This window comes from Tamandua tetradactyla, chromosome 4, assembly GCF_023851605.1.
Source record: "Tamandua tetradactyla isolate mTamTet1 chromosome 4, mTamTet1.pri, whole genome shotgun sequence".
Lineage (NCBI taxonomy): Eukaryota > Metazoa > Chordata > Mammalia > Pilosa > Myrmecophagidae > Tamandua > Tamandua tetradactyla.
Window position 1 is genome coordinate 5,152,220 of NC_135330.1, and position 15,831 is coordinate 5,168,050.

A 15,831-nucleotide genomic window follows, 5' to 3' on the forward strand; every position below is an offset into this window, starting at 1 on the left:
CAGGTAAAGGTCGTTGGGGTGTTGAGGAACTAAAGGAGTTCCTATGTGCAACTGTGAAGGTGGGTGGCTCATTTATTTTGTTTTTGCTTTTTTGTCTCTTGTTAAAATACATTTTTTTATATATATATATATATATATAATCTCCTAGCTTGGGCTGGGAGAGAGTTTAATTTATATATATACTTATATAAATATAAATTTTTTTTTGGATTAGTAAATCAAGGTGTTTAAATGAATCCAGAATTATGCAGGACTGAGGAGGAGAACATAAAGTCCAGCACCAGTCCTGATATCTGAATGACCAGGAATAGCAAAGACTATAAAGGAAGTTTAGCCTGATAGAATGAACTCCAAAGCAGGAGGGGTTGCATATGCAAATACTTCAAAAAATAATGGTCTGGAAATGACATTAGGGAGCTAGAAGTGTCTTAGTTCCCCCAGTTTCTCAAATAGGAGGGAAAAAATCCTCTAGAGCTACCAATAAAGCCATGTCCTGGAGGAAAACCTAGGTGTACTTTGAATGAGTGAGTTGAGGGTATTCTTGGTAGGGGAGTTTCTATGAGGCAGAGAGGCAGGAATGAAAGGATGGGTCAGTAGGAGAGTCCTGTGACTGCCTCTGAGAAGACATTCTAGGAAAAAAGGAGTGGTGCAGCAGTTTGAGCAATGATTACAAAGAGAAACAAGTAAGCTAGGCTAAAACAAACAACTGAAAGAGGGACCTTCATTCACCCATTTAGCAAATATTGAGCTCCTACTTTATACCAGGCCCTTGCTAGACTGGTGGTTAACAAGATAAAGCCTTAAAACCAACAAATCAAGAAATAGCATAAAGAAAATTGTGTATACCTTTGGAACTCTTGGCTCCTGTGCTGTTGGGTTTTAGCATCTGTCCCCTAACAGTTTGGTCTAGGATAGGATGTGAGTTTGGCAGAATGTTTAACCCATCCCTCACCCTCAGATGCAGGTCTGAGGAGACTGGGTTCTAATCCTTTGGGGCTTTCAGTCAAGGCTGGTACCAAACAACTTAAACCAAAGTTGGGCACCTTAAGGCTAATTTCATTGCACAAGTAGTTTCCTACTCTATAACCTTTGGACCATGCCCCAAGTACAGCCCTGTCCTGCTCACCTATCTTTACCCAACAGCCTAGAGAGTGTACTTTTTAAAATGTACATCAGACGACATCACTCCTCTGATCAAAACTTCCTGTTGGCTTTGTCTGTTTTTTGAGAAGTCGGTGCCTTTATGGGCTGGGCAGGACTAATAAAGCCACAGGGTTTCCCCAGCCTGTAAGTGATGAGGAACTCGGGCTGGGTTTCCAGCTGGCTGAAGGTCCCGTGGCTGTAAACGCCCACCGTGCAGCCCACTGGATCAGGCAGGACCGACAGGCATCGCAGGTGCGTTGGGGGCAGCGTGCCCTGCTTGGCCTCGCCCGGGTAGTGAGCAGGCCAGGCCATGCAGCTGAGCCTGCGGGAGCTTCATTTCTTCTTTGGCCCCCCAAATCTCAATTATCTGGAAAGACTAATGGCTTTTATTTGGAATGAAATAAGAATAAAACCAAACTCCTTACCGTGGCCTACAAGGTCGTTCTTTACTCTGGCCCCTGATTCCCCCTACTATGGCTGGTTTTCTGACTCTGCTGTAATCACACTGGCCTTGCCCTTGAGACGCAGGAACCCACTCCTGTTTCAGCACCTTCCCCAGACTGTGTTTTCCCAGGCCCTGCTCCTTCCCACCCTTCAGGGCGCTGCCTGGACAGCCCTTCCCTGGAGACGCCCACATCAGCCCACTCACACCCCTTTCTGTTTCCCTAGCCTGCTTTACTTTTATAGCACTTAATTCTAGCTGAAATGACCTATTTGTTTTCTTGTTTCCTGCCTTTCTTCCCTAGAATGTAAACGCCATGAGGACAGGGGCTTTGTCTTGTTCACTGCTATATCCCCAGCATCAAGAATGGTGTTTTGCATATAATGTGTGCTCAATAAATATATGTCGAATGAAGGAATGAACTGTTTGCTAACTTATGTTCAGATGAATCTAGAAGTATTCAGAGAGAAAAAAAAAGATTTTGACCTCTTTAAAAATAGTCTCTGTATTACAGCAGCAGTGGATAAGCAGAGAAATGAAAACTGCAGTGAGGGACTGTTATTGGAAAGTCACTCTCCAGACAAAGATGTGTGTCTCCATTTCAGAAACCTTTTAGATAAGTCACGTGACTAAGAACAGGTAAAGACCAATTGCTCAGATTATCAACCAAGGATGGCTTTTTCATTAAGAAATCAAAATTCTCGTTATGACACGAAGAGAGCACTAAATACTGATAACCACATTGTAGTTTACTGACAGAGGTGCTTACTGTATTTAAATGGAATTTTTTAAACTTTGTCCTGAGATAGTTATTGTGGGTAGATTATATAAAATATGAACTCTTAGTTATTAATTCTTTCTTACATTATTTAGACAAAAAAGATACCCACCCACAAGCATCATTCTTGATCTAATGCCAGCTACCTACCTCACAGACCCAAACCAATTAGTAACAGCAAACTAAGACCTATTCTAGAGTATTTACATTTTTACTGGAGACAGGACTCTCTCATGATTTAAATTCAAAGATCAGCAGAACTAGAGAGGGATTTTTTTGGCAGAGGCAATTTATTGTTGCAAAAATCACCTCTCATGGTTACCGCCTACCAAAATATACAAAGGAAAGTCCTGGCATCTTCCACTGATCATGAGGCTCCTGGTTTGACATTAAGGCCCATGTCTGAAGCACTTTTTATGATTCGGGAAGTCTGAGTGAGTCATCCCCAGAATTTTTTCCATTACATTTCTGAGTCATTTCCTTTTCCAGTCACCCTACTAGGTAAAACTACTTAGAAAAAATATATCCAACGTTACAGAATTTTGAAACTACAGAGGCATTAAAGATCACTGAATTCAGGGTACTTACTCATTTTACAAGTGGTAAAACTGAGGCAAAGAGTTTGTGCCCCTTGCAAGGCTGCACAGCCAATGTCAGGCAGCTTTTCCTAGACCCAAGGCTCTCTCCTAGAGAAGCTGATTTTGCAGCAAATTTGGACTCTAGCTTAGATTGATTTTTTTGGGGGGTGGGGTGGATGGTCCAGGAATCGGACCCGGGTCTCCCGCATGAAAGGCAGGCATTCTAACCACTAAACTACCCATGTACCCCTGGACTACCCGTGCGCCCCTTAGATCAATTTTTTAAATGCATAATCACCTTTATTAATTGTAACCCCAAGTTAGTTTTCTTTAAAACAATTATATTTCACTTTTATAATCTTTACATGTCAAAGCAACATCATTGCACTGCAAAATGAATCACATGCAGTTAAGTCCCTGATACATGCTTTTTTATTTTGTTAACAAGCAAAAAAAAAGATCACATCATCTCATTAGGAAAACATTCTCTTTAGACACAGTTGTTTTTCCTTTTCTTTTCTTTTTTCTCCTGGTTTCTATTAAGAGATTTCCAGCAAAGAGCTATTTGTTTTTCATGGGCAGGCACCAGGAATTGAACCCGGGTCTCTGGCATAGCAGGCAAGAACTCTACCTGCTGAGGCACTATGGCCTACCCCGCAAAGGACTATTTCAAAGGTTGATTCTTTCTCCTTTCAAAAGCTGTTCTCCAAACCTCAATACATCCTTCAGGTCGAAGCTATTTTTGGCACCAGGAATCTGTCTGCTATTTCCACAACTTCCTTCCTGATGTTTTCTTAACTGGTCCCCCTTCACGTGGATAAGCGGCAGTTGCTGCTGGTGTAACCGCAGGAAATCGCCTTCCAGATTCCATGTATCTTGCTCTCCGTGGACCCTGGATGACTAGAGGGTGGAAGAAGACAGCGTTTTCCTTCTGCATCACCAGGTGCACGCAGGGATTGTCTTCCTTGCGGTCCTGGATCCCCAGGACATTGTGTTAACACCTGTCCTGCTGAGGCTAGGCCGGCTGCTCGCTGGGCCTGTTGATGATGGACCCTGGCAGGAGAAGCACCCGCGGGGGCTCAGGGCACAGGGCCTCAGCTGTGACAGGGGCAGGGAGGGCCTGGCATGAACCCCCCAGATAGCCCACCTCTCCGGCACCCCAAGATTGATGTTTGTTAGAAGTAAACAAACTATCTGAGCTGGAAGTCTGAGAAGCGGCTCAGGGCCCGGGGAGGGGGGAGCTGGCATCTGTGGTGGCCCCCTCAAGTCATACAACCTGGCTCGGGTGCCCTGGCAATGGGCCGGGAAAGGCCTCAGCCAAGGCCAGCACCTCTGACTTCACACTTCTCAACCTTGGCACTACTGGCATCTTGAGCCAGATAACTCTTTGTTGTGGGAGCTGTCTTGTACTTTGTAGGATGTTTAATGTCCTCTACCCATTAGATTCTAGTAGTACCTCTCAGACAGGACAGTAAAAAGTTCTCTAGACATTGCCAAATGTCCCCTGGGGGCGGAGGTCATTCCTGGTTGGGAACCACTGCGCTGACCTAAGGAAGGAGTTCTTGTAGCTTGGACATGGGCCAGTTTAGTCCTCACTGCAGCCTCCCTCACCCCCTCAGTCCCTGGGCCTGTCCCTGCTTTCCCTCTGGGGCTACCACGCCTCCATCAGGTGGGGTCCTCTGCCTTCTCTCCACCCTCAATGGCCCCGAAAGTGGCACCTGGGGTGAAAATGAGAAGCAAAAGCTTCAACCCTTCCCCTCTTGCACCAAGGGAAGCCCTGATGGGTTAGGTATTTACATAATTGGTAAAAATAAGACAATTTATACAGGGCTCAGCTCTTTTTTTTTTTTTTTTTAATTGTGGTAACATATACAACATAACATTTCCCATTTTAGCCACTTCAAATACACAGTTCAGTGGTGTTAATTACAGTAACAATGCCATGCTACTATCACCACCATCCACGACCCAAACCAGTTCTTACCTGTGACTGCTGGGAATCGAGGCGACTTCAGAGCTTTCAAGCTCTCTCCTGGCTCGGGGGTGGGCTGGGGGGGCTAGAGAGGGGGATAGATGAGGGTGACCCAAAGAAATGTGCCTTATCTACACAATTGCCCCTTGACTTGGCTATCCTACTTCCCCCTTCCCCTTCCAGCCCACACCCACCCTTGTCAGTGCATAATTAGAAGCCACAAGTCTGTGTTGTCATAGAAAGACAGAAACCAGATGGTTGCTATAGAGATCTGCTTACACACACACATACAACTAGAGCGTGGCCCAAACTGAGTGCAGGGGTGAATGGTGGCTCTTGCCAGGACATGCCTTTTTCTTCCTCTTAACTTGTTACTACCCTACCGCTTCTAGCCTCCCCGCATTTTCTGCTCTCAAGTCCGTGCACTGACCAGCACTGTCCTTAAACAGCCCCTTGGCCTCAAGAAATCACTGTTTAAGTACAGGCAGAATTATTTAAACTTTTTGAGCCTCAGTCCCTTCATCTATAATATGGGAATAATGAAAATACAAAGCATATATGGCTTTTGTTAGAATTAATTTAAATATAAGGAAACTTGTATCATAACTGGTAGAGTAGTTATAAACAGAATTTATTCTTATGCTAACATAAAACCCTGCTGGGGTCACCTGGGAACGTACCACTGGTACCTTTGGAAATTGTGGTTGTTCTTTCTTGGCAGTAGGAAAGAGCTATTTGGGGGTGACTCTTGTCCTATAGAGTGATAAAAAAGCAGAATTGTGGAGGGGTGGGGATTATTTTGTTTAGTCCTTTTTGAACTCACCTAGAAAGCTGTTTTGGGGGGAGATCTGGGCATCCGATCTCTTCCTTTCATCAATTTGAAATGAAAACCACAGGGAATAGAACACATGGACACGGAATCATCCTCGCCTGGCTGAAGGGGAAGAGGACAGTGTAGGCAGAATGCTGGCTGGGTCTTGGCCCTGGCGCCCTCCCCCAGCAGACCCAGGGGTAGCAGCCAGACCCCGGGTGGGAATTTGTTCCTACTGCAGAATCTGGGCTCGATGCCTGTTGAATTTTTTGGAAAACATACAAAAAAAACAAAACACCCAGGGGTGTAAGGGTAGTTCAGTGGTAGAATTCTCACCTGCCATGCGGGAGACCCAGGTTCGATTCCCAGTCCTTACACTTCCCAGAACAAACAAACAAACAAAAATTCAACAAATGGTGCTGCAGTAATGGGATACTCACATGGAAAAAGAATGAAATGTGACACCCACCATACAGCATACAAGAAAAAACCCCTGGTATTTTCTAATATCAAATAGAAGGTAGATAGTTCCACCCTGGCCAAAGGTAAGCTTTCTCTTCCTTGTCTTGATTGCAGTATGCAGGTATGCTTCTGGAAGTGGCCTCGGCTTCTAACACTCTGAGGAAACCGAAAAACATTATGCACCTTACATTTTTACATTTGTTCTTTTTTGTAGGAGAGAAACTACTATCAGATTTTTTACAGGTTAAAAAAACAGCAAATTGTATTGAAAAAGGACTGAAAAGATAAGCATTAAACAGATTTGTGGTTATTTCTAGAGGAGAATGAAGGGAATGGTAATCAAAGGAACTTGAGACTCATCTATATCATTCTGTTTTATAAGGAGAATGTATATATGTATTAATTATATAAATAAAATTAAACTTTAAGGTGAAAAGTAAGCATATTTTACAAAATTTTTCTGAAGCCCAGAAAAGGTGGTAATGGTAGACTCCAAAGGCCATCACCACACCTTGACATCACACTGTACACTCACATTGTGAACTGGGTTTGGAACCAAGAGGAAGTCCTGTTCTTTTTCTTTCGTAGGCAGTGAGCTCATTGCAGTGAGCCCTAGGCCTGGGCTTGACTTTTTCAGCTCTAAACGGAGGCCTGACCAGCTCACATGAGGCCAACTTGATGACTGCCCTATGATGTGGCCTCTTAAGTATTACTGAATCACATGGACCTTCAGATAGGGAGTGTGGAAGAAGGTGAAACAGGACTGATAAGGAGATAAGAAATGGGATGGTTCAGCTAGGGTACTGAGATATGTTAGATATGAAACTCCAAAGTGAGGCCCCAGACAGAAATGGAAAATTTTAAAGGAAATTAACAAGGACCAGTTTCACAACTTTTGAACTTACTTCAAGAGTCGAAAATATGGAGATGGTATTTACAACAGAAATTTCTTTGGAGAAAAAAAAAGAAATTTCTTTGAAGAGAGCTACAATATTGCTGTGAGCCCCATCCCATCCTGAGAAGGACAGGTGGGTAGCACTTCCCTCTTCTCAAACCCAGAGAGGGAGTGAAAGGGTTTTATATTTGTCCCAAGATTAGGGGCATGATCATTAGACTGTGTATGACTCGTGGTTGAGGAATTTCAAGACAATGGCAGTGGGATGTAACAAGATAAAGGGATCTTGGAAGTAACTGTATTCCCTTCTAACAAAGGATCAAATATACATAAATCCTGGGGTCCCAGTATGAAGCCAGTTAAATCCTCCTCAAGAGAACTGCTAGGAAAAGTAATGGTACTCTTCACAAAGGGTTCCATGTGGAATGAACCACTGGAAAACAAAAGAATGAGTGGGATAGTGGTGGCCATAGCAGCAAAATACATCAGTTCAAGGGAATCAGCGTTGCCATTGGAGAGGCCCAGTGGGGAAGCCCCTGACAAGTTCACACAGATTCCCATGAGATAGCTAGCTTTCAACATCAGCCAGAGATCATGAGGCCACTAAAGAACTTTCCTCCTTCCTTTGGTTTCGGTCCTGGATGTGTCAGTGTCAGCAGCTAAGGAGAGGAGGAAGCATAGCAAAAGGAGAGAAGAAGCCAACTACTCCTCTTCTACCAAGGCAATCTGGCAGGCTCCATTGACCCTGGCTGTGGGGTGAAGAGATTATAATGAAAATTGATGTCTCTGTTAATATATTTCTGAAGCAAGAAAGTGTTTTGCTACTTAAAGTAATTGCAAGATTATTACCTAAAAGTGATGAAAAGTTAGGAGTCTTACTGAAGTTTTCAACCAGGTCAAAGCAAAACCTTTCCCACTGAATACATTTTGCAGAGACAAAATTGAATTTGTAATTTTATTAAATCCTTCAGTTATATTTATTAAGAATTCTAATTATAATAAGCTTTGCATTCTCTGAGGTATTTAATTGGCACTCGTGGAACTGAGACTATTCCTTTTGGTTTGTGGGGTACCAAAGTACCTTTTGGTTAACATCTTCTTCAAAATAGAACAATTCAAAAGACAGGAAGTTGTTGGTAGGGAAACTGAGAGGTGCAGCCCCTTGGAGGGTAGTGTGGTGGGTCCACAGGAGGCTAGGGGTGGGATTGCCATCAGATCCTGAAATCCTGTGGCTCAGTCTATACCTGGAGGAACTGAGTATGGGGACAGGAATGGACATTTGCAAACTGGTGTCTAGGCAGCAGTGTCCACAATCTACAATGGATGGAGGTGGCCTAAGAGTACGAGTGAGGAATGGAAGGGGGAGCTGTGGTGTATGCGTAGAATGGACTACTGAGCGGTCACAAGAAGGAATGGCATTGTGAGTCATGCAACTAGGTGAATGAACCTTAAGGAATGTATGTTGGGTGAAATGTCAGAAACAGAAAGACAAATATTATCATGTCTCATTCATATGGACTGACTATGATATAAAAACTTGGTGAACTGAAGTGAAGAGAATAAAGTTATCAGGTTGGGGTCTATTGTAAAGGGTCCTAGATTGTAAGCTCTTATAGCAGTCACATATATTCATGAGTTGTAACTGTTATTTCTAAATTCTGAGATACTGAATTGTTTATAACCTGGTTGTTCCCAGAAACTTCGGGTATTTATGTGAGACCTGAGACTCAGAGTTAGAGCTGAAGCAATCAAAGTCAGAAGTACCCCATATAGGAACTGTTTAAAAAGTTGAAAAAGTGGTCAGACCTCAACAAGAGATATGAATGAAGCTGATCTAGATAGGACTAAGGTAAACCAGAATACAGGGTAAAGGATGATATGGTCCGTATTGTAAAACTTCAACTTTTGTGTGAGAACAGAGGAAGAGATGTTTATTTGCTGCAAAATTTGTATTTTGGGTTGTGTATTACCTAATTTAACTTGTATGGTCAGTTTAGTTGAACACCATAAGTATATGAAATCTTAAATAAGGCGTAAGATTTTGTTGGTTTGTCAGGTTAGTGTGATGTCCCAATATATCCCAGAATAATTTGGGCAGTGAGAAAAGTATTTGCAAAGTCCCCTTGAGGCACTGGGGAGAAAGGAGGAAGTGTTCAACTTCTCCATTTGGAGAATTTGATATTTTCACAAGCAGTAGAGACAACGAAGTCAATAGGCTGAGCCCTCGATCTTCGGGTTCACCCCTGTGGGACTTGTTCCTGCAAAGGATAGGCTAAGCCTATTTAAATTAGACCTAAGAGTCACCTCCAGAGAACCTCTTTTGTTGCTCAGATGTGGCCTTTCTCTCTCTAAGCCAACTCGGCAGGTGAACTCATTCCCCTGCCCCCTACATGGGACATGACTCCTAGGGGTGTAAACCTTCCTGGCAATGTGGGACAGAAATCCTAGAATGATCTGGGACTCGGCATCAAGGGATTGAGAAAACCTTCTTGACCAAAAGTGGGAAGAGAGAAATGAGAAAAAATAAAGTGTCAGTGGCTGAGAGATTTTAAACAGAGTCGAGGTTATCCTGGGGGTTATTCTTATGCATTATATAGATATCCCTTTTTGGATTATGGTGTATTAGAGTGGCTGGAGGGAAGTACCTGAAACTGTTGAGCTGTGTTCCAGTAGCCTTAATTCTTGAAGACAATTGTATAATGATATAGTTTTTACAATGTAAAAACTTGTGTCTGATGCTCTTTTTATCTATGGTATAGACAGATGAGTAAAAAATATGGAAAATGAACAAATAGGGGGGACAAAGGTTAAAATAAACTGTGTAGATGGAAATACTAGAGGTCAATGAGAGGGAGGGGTAAGGGGCATGATATGTATGAATTTTTTCTTTTTTCTTTTTATTGCTTTTTCTGGAGTGATGCAAATATTCTGAAAAATGATCATGGTGATGAATGCACAAGTGATGATATTGTGAGTCACTGATTGTAAACCATGTATGGAATGTTTGTGAGTTAAGATTTATCAATTTAAAAAATGTTAATAATGAGCAGCTAGAAGGAAAAATCTGAGATGGTGGAATGGTAGCCCATGACAAACTCTGGGATCTGTTCTTTAACTACTTGTTGAAGAGTGCTTTGAAAATTATTGCTTTTTACTTTCTTTGCTTTGTATATATTATACAATAAAAAAAGTTTAAAAAAGACAGCAAACAAACAGATGAAGTTTAGGGATTTATGATTTGGCAAATCTAGCCGAGGCCTAGGGAATTTAAAATAGACTCTTTGAAGATCTAGTTTTAATTGCCTACTTTCTCATGTTTCTGTTGGGTCTGCAAATTATTAATTCCTGCTGCAAATAATCGTTTTAGTCCCTTCTTCAATAACCTTTCAAATTTGCTACCACTCTCATTAACACTCCTCAGGTATTTGAGGACCGCTTCTCCCCACACCTCCCTTTCCCAGTCTAAACATCCTCCCCCCTTCCCCTGCTCCTCCTCGGTGAGGTGTGGGCTCCTGGCTTCCCTGCTCCACTCTGCCCAGGTTCAGGTTCATCAGTGGGTCTTCTTAGGACTGTCTCCATGCGGCCTGACCAGGCCGAGCAGAACTGAGCCACGGCTGTCTGGCTGTGGACTTGAACTGTACCAGAGATTGTCCTCACCACCCGTCATGCGCTTGATTCATGTAAAACTGACAAGTAAATCTATAGGTATTATTTTGGGGGTCAGGAAAGGTTGTTTTGATTTCATAACTAATACATGAATATGTTCATTTTATAAAACAAGTAAATAATAGAAAATTTTCATTTAAAAAAAGTTACAAAAAAGACCAGTTGGTACACAGGTGGTTCCGTGGTAGACTCGCTTCCCACACAGGAGACCTGGGTTCGAGTCCCAGACCATACAACCAAAAAAAAATTACAGAAAAGACAAAAGAATTCTTTGACCATTATCCTGAGTCGTGGCCCTTTTCTCCCAGAGGTAAACACCACTTCATTTTATTATTATCTTTCCAGAACTGTTTCTGTGTATTTACATATATGTATAAATATTTACATGTAGAAATATATAATTGTATGGGTTTTTAACATGCACGGTATATATTATTCCACATCATTCTTTTTTCACTTAGCATGTCTCAGAGAGGTTTTCATGAGTCCATACAGCACTATCTCATTCCTATAACTGCTAGATAGTATAGCTTTACCTCAGTTTATCTAACCGTTTTGTTGTTGGACATATAGATTGTTTCCAGTGTTTGCTATTACAACGTTTCAGTGAAAATTCTTCATGCCTCTTAGTGCTGTATAGGAATATTTCTCTAGGGTAAAGATAAAAGTCAATTGCTGGGTCACACAGTATGCAAATTTAAAATTTTAATACATATTTCCAAACTGCCCAAGGCAGTTTATATTCCCACCAACCTATGAGAACATCCCTTACCCATTTCCCCACACCTTTGCTAACACTCACTGTTAGCAGTCTTTTAAATTTTTGCCAGTATGAAAGGGAAACAAAAGTTATCTCACACACACACACACACACACATACACACACACCAAATAAACTTGTATATAGTTATAAGTGTGGGTCTATATACGTATATGCCATTTGTGGGTCCTCATCTATGTTTTAATTGCTTGCTTTGCTCATGTTTCTGTTGGGTCTCTTAAGTCATCTTCAAACCATATGCCACATCTTCATGTGTGTTCTTGGGTTTTTTTTTTTAAAGGACTTTACATTTAACCCATTTAAACTAAATATTGTTAGATTTGATCCTGCCTGCCAAGGTAACTTTGTATTCTGATTCTGTTACCCAATGTTTTCATTATCCCTCTTATATTCTTGATATCTAGAAATGTGTTATTGTCAGTGTTCTTACTTAAACCATTTGTACAAATGTTGAACAGAAGAGCACCAGGCCAGAGTCTGTTGGCACACACTTACTACCTCTGATTTGCTATTAGTCCACTAGTGGTTAGACTCTGAGTATCACTCACACTGCCAGTTCTGCCAGTAGCGATTAGTAGCCTGGTTCAATGGAACCTGCACTGCAGACTTCACAGAAGAGAAGTCTGGGTTCTAGGTCCCAGGCCAAAAGGAGAAAAGTTGAAATGAATAGGAAACCAAGTTTTCTACTCCTTTTCTAGACTTCTGTCACCTTAGTCAGCTGCTCTAATCATCTGCCTCTTCCATTTTAGAAACTTCAACTTCTCTTCTCATTTAATTTTTTAATTAATTTTTTAATTAAAAAAATAACAAACACAAACATTCTTAACTTTTGATCATTCCGATCTACATATATAATCAGTAATTCACAATATCATCACATAGTTGCATATTCATCATCATGATCATTTCTTAGAACATTTGCATCAAATCAGAAAAAGAAAAAGACAACAGAAAAAATTTCATACATACCATACCTCTTACCCCTCCCTTTCACTGATCACTAGCATTTCAATCTAAATTTATTTTAACATTTGTTCCCCCTCTTATTTATTTTTATTCCATATGTTTTACTCGTCTGTTGATAAAGTAGCTAAAAGGAGCATCAGACACAAGGTTTTCACAATCACACAGTCACATTGTGAAAGCTATATCATTGTTCAATCATCTTCAAGAAACATGGCTACTGGAACACAGCTCTGAATTTTCAGGCAGTTCCCTCCAGCCTCTCCATTATATCTTGAATATATTCTTGAATAATTCAAGAATCATTATATCTTGAATAACAAAGTTATATCTATTTAATGCATAAGAATAACCTCCAGGACAACCTCACGACTCTGGAATCTCTCAGCCATTGACACTTTATTTTGTCTCATTTCTGTCTTCCCCCTTTTGGTCGAGAAGGTTTTCTCAATCCCTTGATGCTGAGTCTCAGCTCTACCATTCATTCTCAAATGTGGATCATCTAGTTTGGGCCAACTACAGTTCCCGTCTACCAGATCCTTTATGTCTTCACTTCCCCCTAACCATGTCAGACTCCATGGACAGTGATCTCAAAGGCACTCGTACCAGGCCCTTAATTACCTTTGTCTCTTGTTCTTTGGACCCATCTATCCAACCCCTCCCCGGTTCTAGATCAATCTAACCTTTATGTTCATATATTCATTTAAGAAATATTTATTGAATGCATACTAACATTCCAAGAATTATTCTAGGTTTGGGGGATATAGACATGTTTTCTCCACTTGTGGGTGATGCCTTGTTCTGGGTGGGTGTTAACCACCAGTCAGAACTGGTTCCAATGAGTGGACTGTAGCCTTACCTTGTCAAAATACCTTTTGAATTTCCCAAGCTGCTCTCCTCAAGCACCTTTCTCTTATCCCAGCCTCGGCCTTTTATAGATTACCTTGCATTCTACCTCAAAAGGAAAAGAGACAAACAAGTGCCAAATTCCCCTCTGGACCTCTAAATTAACTTAGAAGGGACCCCCTTGTATCTTCCTGCCTGGCTAAAGAAGAGGCACCTTCTTACAAAGGCTTCCACTTGAGCCTTTGCCCTCCCCTCTGTCTGCTGGAACATCATGCCCTATCAGTTATCCCTTCTCTCTTCTCTACCATTTCTTTCATTACACAAGATCATTCTCCTTAGCCTACAAATATATGTGACTCTCATTCTGAAACTCTTTCTTCAACCCAACCACCCTTCTCCTGCTTTCTCTTCACTCTCAAATCTTGAAAAAGAAGTTATACTTTCCACCCCCTCTTCTTCAACCCCTGTTGACTCTTCAACCCACTGAATTCAGCTTTTGCTGTCATTACTAGATCTATTCTCAAAATTACCTAATTGCCAAATAAAATGCCTATTTTCAGTCCTTGTCCTGATTCCCACCCACCCCCCCACCCCGCCCCCATGCCTTCCTGGGAATTCCTGAATTTCTTCTCACCTTCATACATTTAACAAACATTCATTGATGACTTCCTGTGTGCCCAGCACAGGGAGAGGTGCTGGGAAAACAGCAGTGAATATGTTCAAGGTTCTGCTCTTATGGAAATTCAGTAAGGAAGGGATGGCAAGAAGAGACATTCAACAATTCCAATAATTTAACAGTCTGGATTCCCTGAACAATTATCCCACTACAAAACACCTAAAAACGCTAGCTCAAATGGAAGGACAGTAGACAGAGCCTAGGGCTTGTGTAAAAAGAGCAGCTGGGTCAGAATTTCCCTGAATAAGGCTAGGATTCTTACTACAGGCTACACTCTCAATGAAATGGTAAAACAGGAACTATGCACCCTAAAAAGAGAGACAGCAAAGAAATGCCCCTATCTCAAGTTCGGCCCTGAGTTGGGGTGGGGTGGGGGGTGGGGGCCGGGTTAGGAATTCTCTCCTGGATTGACAGCCTAAATTCACACTATCTGCGGAGGCAGAGAAAGCTCAAGACTACAGTGTATGTTAAAGTAGTTGCACATTGCCCAGGCACCTCAGAGAAACAAATAGAAATCCTCTCTGGGGAAAGGCACTTTCAATCCAGACCTCAAAAAATCCCTAGAAGGCAGGCCACTCTGGCTCAGCACGCAGAGTTCTCACCTGCCATGCTGGAGACCTGGGTTCGATTCCCCGTGCTGCCCATGCAAAAAAAAAAAAAAATCCCTAGAAAAATGAGAAAAAGAGAAACTAAAAAAAAATCCCTAGAGGTAAAGTTCCTTTGAATATGAGTTCACAAATAAAAATCCCAACACACAAAGCAACAAGAAAATTAAGGCATCATGAATGAGAATGAGCAGAAATAATAAATTGCAGAATTAGAGACTTTGGATATAGAAGAATAATACAGCATAGATATTTAAAAGGAAAAAAGTCAATAAAATATGAATAAAGATAAGCAACTATAAAAATAAGACATTTTAAAAGGAATATGTTCTAGGAATTTAAGACATAATAATTAAAGAACAAATAACCACACATAATTAAAATTGTTGAGAAGGGTGTCAACACTAAAGGATAGGAGGATGGAATTAATTGATAATTTTGGAGAGGCTGTTCTCTCTGTGTTTCCGGATTTTTCTGCGCTAGGAACCCTCTGGGAATTATAGGTTCCAGTAAAGCAAACTTAGTGCATGAAACTTTTATAGAGTCTCAGTTTGAGCCCTAGGTGTTTTGTTTTGTTTTGTTTTTTAATATTTTTTGATAAATCTTCACACACATACATGTCATACATAGTGTACAATCAGTAGCTCACAATATCGTCACATAGTTGTGTATTCATTACCATGATCATTTTTTAGAACATTTGCATCACTCTAGAAAGAGAAAGAAAAAACTCATACATACCATATCCCATACCTCTCCCTCTCATCGACCACTAGTATTTCTGTCTACCAGTTTATTTTACTCCTTATCCCTCCTATTATTTGCCCACTTTTCATCCATATTTTTTCACTCATCTGTCCATACCCTGGACAAAAGGAGCAACAGATGCAAGGTTTTCACAATCACACAGTCACATTGCAAAAGCTATATCTTTATACAATCATCTTCAAGAATCAAAGCTACTGGAACACAGTAGCTGTTATTTTAATCATTTTATAAATGTGGAAACAGGCCAGAAAGGTTAAATTACTTGGCCAGATGCAAGTGGTAGAAGCAGATTCAAGCCCAATGTAGATGACATTAAAGCCTATGCTCCTACCCACTGTGAATACAGTCGGACTTTAAGATATGGTAGAAGAGGGATCGTCAGGACACACAGGACATACTGAGCTCTGTGAGAATGGTAAGAGGGTTAAAGCTCAAAGGGGCAGTC

General features: G+C 41.3%; 2 long non-coding RNA genes across 2 annotated transcripts; one reads left to right on the forward strand and one right to left on the reverse strand.

Annotated features, from left to right (window-relative positions):
- Positions 1-121: 121 nt before the first annotated feature.
- On the forward strand, positions 122-7,164 carry LOC143679812 (uncharacterized). Its single transcript, XR_013173954.1, has 2 exons — positions 122-1,395; positions 1,890-7,164. It is a non-coding gene; the product is annotated as an uncharacterized LOC143679812 (long non-coding RNA).
- LOC143679811 (uncharacterized) lies at positions 3,356-5,611 on the reverse strand. Its single transcript, XR_013173953.1, has 2 exons — positions 4,926-5,611; positions 3,356-3,841 (listed from the first exon to the last, which is right to left on the reverse strand). It is a non-coding gene; the product is annotated as an uncharacterized LOC143679811 (long non-coding RNA).
- Positions 7,165-15,831: the final 8,667 nt, after the last annotated feature.